Consider the following 6,000-nt stretch of genomic DNA (forward strand, 5'->3'; position numbering starts at 1 on the left):
TACCACTCTCAGGGGCAAAGTGTAATTTAGTCAATCATCTACAACCTGCGTTGAACTGGAGTGCAGCTTTAGGATTATTCCAGGCCTTCCTTAACATCTGAGAATAATCATCAGCTACAGGAATGGAGGCAGAAGGCTGAGTGCGGGGAAAGCCTCCCCACAAACCTTGTGGTGGGGCTGAGGTTGTGGCTTTCTCCTGAGTATCAAGGCTCAGGATTCTTGCTGCACTAATAATGCAGATAAGGATGTCAGAGTGCGAGCTCCCATCTTCTGAGGTGCCAAACCTGGATTCATCCTGCTGGTCTTCCTCAGTCTGCTCATCGCTACCATAAAGGGAATTATTGGCATGAAGTGAGATGGTATCCACCAAATCATCCTTCTCCTCTTGATATGATGGTAACTCATCCCCAGAAGAGGCTGCAGAGAGAACTGTAGGCGGTTGTTCACCTATCGCAGAACTGCGAGGATCAAGCTACCTGCTAGGTCACGCAAAGCTGCCAGAATCTGTAGTTGGGTGTCCCCCCTGGGTCCTTGGCACTCTGGGGTCTCCTCTGCCTATTCCGGGGTATGTCAGATTGTGTAGACATCCCACGCGACTCATCAGGAGTGTGTTCCCTCCTGCGCTTACGAGAATGCCCTTCAAACAAGGTACTGGAAGAAAACAATTCAGTTCAACTATAGACAAATCACTGTTTATTGATTGATTTCTGGAACCTGAATCTGCGAACAAAAGCAAACTCTCCAGAATAAATATTTTGATATCAATCAAAGTGCACAGACTAGTTATTTTACAGATAAAAATAACACTTTTAACAAATACTCACCCTTAGTAACAGGATAAATGGGCTGTGACGAATCACTACCTATTAATTACCCTCTGGTAATGGAGTCTGCGGACAGAACTCTTCCAGAATATAAATTACAATACCAGAAGACAATTAATTTGGAGGTGTATAATCAGGGAAAAAAACTCCTATAGTTAGCTACCCACATATTCTGCGCACGAACGTGCGGTGGAAAAGTGGTAACACCCGTCCGCTGCAAACAGCATACATGCAGGAAAACACAAAATCCTTCTCCAAACTGCAGTTTATTTATAGGGAAACAGAACTGTCCCTGTTAAATGAAAACAAACAAAGACTGCAAATCAAAAACTGCCAACTTTGTTTACAAAGTGTCGAGAACACAAACAACTAATATTAAGAATGAAAAATATACTCACCAATACATGCACTTCCAAACGGAGCGTAGAGATAAATAGAAATAAGGGGAAATCCACTGCGATCCTCAGGGACGCGAGGTGCCTGCACACAATGTGACGGATTGAAAATGTGATTCCTCTTGTGATAGCGTTTGTAGAGCCGAGGAGGGCGGGGCCGGGCTGGAATGAGACACACCCGGACCCCAATCAGCCTGATGGGGCACGCGAGGGATAAAGGCGGCCGGGGATGACAGTTCGAGAGAGAGAGAATTGCAGGCAGCTGTACTGTGTGTTTTTGGTTGTGTGTTTTGTTTAAATTGTTTATTAAATTATTATTTATATTATTAAGCCGGTTCTCGCCTCCTCCTTTCCACTGAACCCCCTTACACTGGTGCCGAAACCCGGGAGGAAGAGGGATTCCCATCGCAGAGTCCTCGACACTGCCGTCCACCCAGGGGAGCGCCGCTGCCATCCGACGGGGGACGGAGTAGCCCGACCACCCAGACGCGGGGAACGGCCGCCGTCCGCGAAGCGAGTGGGGACGGGACTCCCCGACCGCCTGGAGCGAGGGAGCCGCTGCCAGGGGCGGAGGAGTGCCCTGCCGTCCCCCAGGGAACGCGGAGGGGTCGAGAGAAGACCGCCGTCCGCGGGGGGAGGAGGGAAGCGACTCCCCGACCGCCTGGAGTGGTAGGGCTGCTGCCAGGGGCGGAGGAGTGTCCCCACGGGACGCCGGGAACGCGGAGGGGCGTTCTGTCCGCTGGGGGTCGGAGGTCTGACTCCGGTCCGCCCGGGGAGGAGCGGCTGCGGTCCGCCTGAGAGGGTGGAGTAGTGATCGAGGACCATGTGACGGCGCATCAGAGAACCGGTGAGTTTCTTTTTCTCTTTCTCCTCTCTCTCTCTCTGTTGCTCCGTGTTGGCCTTTCCCTCGCCATTTTGTTTTGTTGTTTTTCCCCTCCTGTCTCCTCCCAGGTCGAGGAAGGCGGGGATGACCCGCCGGCAGTCGGGGCATAAGGCACGCCCCCCTCGGAGAAGAAGGGTGGGGGATGTACGTCATGCCGGGGGCTCCCCGGCCTGAGGCAACGCCGGGAGGAGTGTAGAGCCGAGGAGGGCAGGGACGACAGTTCGAGAGAGAGAGAATTGCAGGCAGCTGTACTGTGTGGTTTTTGGTTGTGTGTTTGTTTAAGTTGTTTATTAAATTATTATTTAAGTTGTCAAGCCGGTTCTCACCTCCTCCTTTCCACTGAACCCCCTTACAGCGTTTAAACGTGAGCTACCGACCCGGTCTCAGATGAGGTGAGAAAGGCAACAGGAAATGGTCGGCTTATCCGGATGTTTATATAGTAAGCCAGCCCCATAAGGTCAGTCACCTAACTTTGTTGACATTAGGTCATGAAGATAAGTAGTAGAATGGCGTCATTCAGGATAAGACCGTGATGACGGTCTGAGTGAGGTCGAAATAGATCCTGATGATCATGTTATCCAACATGATTTGAGAATGCTCCAAAGAGCATATTGTGTCCTTCAATGAAGGACATCTTTTCCTTGCTTTTCTCCTTTTGACCTTCAGTTAGCATCGTCAATATCACAAATCTGACTTCCCGGGTCAACTTGACCCGTTTTAGATTTAAACACAGATTTACATCAACTGAACTTCAACTTTACTGCCTGAAACTTCATGACATCCTTCACAGAGGTGATCTGAACCTGATGATGTAAAAATGAATAATTTTGTTTTTTAAAATTAAGTTGTAAAAAAGTCCCTTTGTAGTCCCCCCGGGTCAATTTGACCCGGTTAATATAAAAACATGCAAGAAAGCAGTAAAACGTTAGTCCAGTTCCAAATGTTATTTATAAGTACACTCATATTGCATGCACACACCCTCTCCCCACACATATGCATTCACAAGCCACCTCCCACACAGACACACACTCTATGACTTACTATTACCAAAAATGACTGAAATATGCATTAGGAAATTAGTAATAAGTAGGTTAATGATTTATGATCAATTGTTGGGGGTAAAATTGGTAAATTCGGATGTTGATTTGTAAGTAATAATGCCGGGTCAATTTGACCCGGTGAGGTCTCATTGGAACTTGATTGTCAGGACCAAGGAAGGGTTAAATAGATAAATGGCTTAGAAATAGTACAGAATCCAATATATTTCTTCTTCATTATACATCAAAACTTTTCAGTTTAAATCCTAAAACTGTTTCTGTTCGTTTCCTGGTTTAAATTTGAGTTTGTACATGTGTTTTAGGCTAAATTTGTATATGCATTAATATAAAAATTGTATAAGCATTTTCACTAATTGCTAATAATTTTGTTTGTGTAAACTCTTTCCACAGATTACAGCAAGTTGACATTCATGTGATCAGCCAGTGTGGAAACTACAGTTTTAGCTATGTTTCCACTTTCTTCAAAAACATTTTTTAAAGGGAAGGGGGTCACATACAATCTTTAACTGAGGGTACATGCATTGGGCCCAGGAGGAAGTGTGCGCCTAATTTTAATATGATGCCTATTCTTACTTTAAATCCACTGGGGTATTACCCATCCTGTTATAAGTAACCACTTGAACATGCAACCAAAAACTTTATTGAAAAGTATTATGTATATGTTATGTACGGGGAACAGTTTAAATGAATTAATATAATTGAATCAGTGTTTGTCTGCGTGGTGTAAATATAAAATATATTTAAATAGATATACTGTGCTGTGAATTGAACTTAATGTTTATTTTTATTTTTTGTTATTTAATTTGTAGTCCCCACATTTGTTCACTTACTTTTAATTTATTGTAGTGGTGTTTTTCCCCATATTACCAATCCATCATCATCGTTCAACCCACAGTAAGAGCTAACCTTAAAACTCCTACTGAAAGTGTGATATTTTTCCTTATTTATTTGTGTAAAACATTCTTCGAAGGTTTGTAAGAACACAAATTAGATTTTGAGTTGTGTGCCAGTAACTGCTACAAGAAAGTATTAACAAAAGTCAGTAGTTTGATATCAGATTGGAAACAATTGGGATAAGGGAGAGAAATTGAGTGAACATTCAAACATTACCCAAGACGACATGGATCTATTTGGCCCCTGTTCTTCATAATGTACACAAATTATGCTGAAGATTTATGTTCTTTAGTGTTTTGGTTATATATCCAAACCTTTATGAATATAACATAATTTCAAATGTGCAGATATGTGATGATGATATTAAAAGCTACATTGGAAAGTGAACACTTTTGAAGTCTGGCATGAGCACTTCAGTACTTGATCATCGGTTTATCTAGTTCTGTGTAACACTGCTGAGTTGTGAATGAACTATTTGTATCCTTCCTGAAAATTCATTTCCATGTGTTTTGGCTTTTTGTTGATACTGAAATGTGTTTTTTATGCTGAATTTCACATGAAGGTTCTTTCTCTCCCTCACTATATTGTCTGATAATGCAAATAAAATTATGTTAGAGAATGGTGTGGTGATTACATTTATAACCATGTGTGTGTTTTATAAAGTACTCAGTTTACACATCACATAAATTCATTGTAATACATCTATGGTCGGTTAAGGTTAAACTGTGTTCCCTAGGGTTGAAGGTTTTATTCTCCTTTAACAGTCATTTATGTGCAAAATAGTATACAAATAAAAGTGCTGAAGTTCAAATCTACAATCGATGAAGTCCAACATGGTCGACGTCTTTTTAAAAGTATCCACAAGAGGGTTTTAAAACCATAGAGTTCATACATAGATACCTTATTAGCAGCTGTTCCTATGGAACGCGATATGGTCATAACCATAAAGGAATCTAGCTCCAAAAACATCCATAATATGTTTGTTTATTCAAATCATGAATTTGTTATTCAATCTAACATCTAAAATATATCAATAGTAAGGTCATATTAATTAATATACATATATAATATATATATGATTACTAATATATATATATATATATATATAAACTTTTTCAGAGTTTTATGCTAGTGAGTAGGTTACTGTAAATAATCTTACCTGATGCAATAATGTCAATAGGCTATTGTCAATTGCATTTTTCCCCGTAGCAAGCTGCAAATAAAGTCTTCTACAAATGAATGTATTATGGCAAATATACTAAAAATAACCACCAAGTCAGTCAATTCATTGCATGATGAACTGTTTCCACAAAAAAGCAGTTTATGCAGCGATCTGAGGCTTTTTCTCCATTCACTAACATTCAAACAGCTCTTCTTGTTTACCGTTTTGTACCCAAACCAGAGGAATAAGGCATCTATGTATGTATTTCTATGGTTACGATGCGTTCCATTCAAATCGGATGTGGGACATTCCACTTGATAGCTCTGATGTCCGACGAAAGGCATTCTAGTGCCAGATGCTCGGAAGATGACGTTAAAGGAAACAAAACTGCAACGCTCCCGTTAGCTTAGCAGGTGTTTGACTGTCACCAGAGATGTCTCCTAACAACCCAATTAATAAACAATCTGCAACGCTAGCATTTGTGCTACAGGTGTACGATTATATATAAAAAATAAAATAAAAACAAAGAGTATAATTTACCATGTTTTGAACACCTGCTACTCTGCTAACCTTTGTTAAACAAGCTTTAATATCATGAAATGTAGGAACTTTGACTAATTTATCGATATTATTTAATAAAAGTGAACGTTTATCACTTATTTTGTACATCTTCCTGGGTGCCGACATGATTGTGTGACGTCACGCACCTGCATCTAGGCGAAATCGGAGTTTAAAATTTCCGCACGACTTTCCAAGTTGGAATTCCGACTTCAAGTGGCGTTCC

The 6,000-nt window shown here is 41.5% G+C and overlaps 1 protein-coding gene across 2 annotated transcripts in view; it reads left to right on the top strand.

Moving 5' to 3' along the window:
• Positions 1 to 4,701, top strand: part of LOC127415128 (synaptophysin-like) — a 31,402-nt gene extending 26,701 nt beyond the window's left edge. For both annotated transcript variants that reach the window (XM_051653700.1, XM_051653699.1), the window contains one exon: positions 3,551 to 4,701. The gene's annotated coding sequence lies outside the window, so the exon portion shown is untranslated. The remainder of the gene's footprint in view (positions 1 to 3,550) is intronic.
• Positions 4,702 to 6,000: the final 1,299 nt, after the last annotated feature.

Source organism: Myxocyprinus asiaticus, chromosome 24 (assembly GCF_019703515.2).
Source record: "Myxocyprinus asiaticus isolate MX2 ecotype Aquarium Trade chromosome 24, UBuf_Myxa_2, whole genome shotgun sequence".
Lineage (NCBI taxonomy): Eukaryota > Metazoa > Chordata > Actinopteri > Cypriniformes > Catostomidae > Myxocyprinus > Myxocyprinus asiaticus.